Source organism: Seriola lalandi, unplaced genomic scaffold (assembly GCF_002814215.2).
Source record: "Seriola lalandi dorsalis isolate HSWRI2012SDOR001 ecotype SW California unplaced genomic scaffold, Sedor1 jcf7180002054901, whole genome shotgun sequence".
In the NCBI taxonomy this organism is placed as follows: Eukaryota; Metazoa; Chordata; class Actinopteri; order Carangiformes; family Carangidae; genus Seriola; species Seriola lalandi.
In genome coordinates this window covers 7,750,824-7,751,210 of record NW_019525453.1, presented here as the reverse complement: position 1 = coordinate 7,751,210, position 387 = coordinate 7,750,824, and the positions used below count along the sequence as shown (strand labels likewise).

Below are 387 nucleotides of genomic sequence, written 5' to 3'. Positions count from 1 at the left end.
TCAGGCAGGGACGCAGCCATCTGCTATGTGTGTATGTGTGTGTGTGTGTGTGTGTGTGTGTGTGTGTGTGTGTTTCATTCCAGGTGACGAAGGTGCCCTTGTTGTCTCCATTCTCTCCGGTCTCGGAGATAAGTCTCTGTTACAGTGACGACTGATACAGAATGTAATTAGTTCAGAGGCACAAACAGCAGTTTGAAAGACCTTTGTGTGAGTGTGTGTGTGTGTGTGTGTGTGTGTGTCTTGTTGACCTTTCTGCGATGTGCAGCTGGCGTGCCTCCAGAGCCAGCTTGCTGAGCGTCTTCCACATGGCTTCAGTCTCTGGTGACATCTCCAGAGTCTCGAGGAATGCCGTGGCTCTGTAAATACACACACACACACACACACACA

The 387-nt window shown here is 50.1% G+C and overlaps 1 protein-coding gene across 1 annotated transcript in view; it reads right to left on the bottom strand.

Moving 5' to 3' along the window:
• Positions 1–387, bottom strand: part of ift172 (intraflagellar transport 172) — a 46,004-nt gene that overhangs the window by 39,376 nt on the left and 6,241 nt on the right. The gene's annotated exons all lie outside the window — the stretch shown is intronic.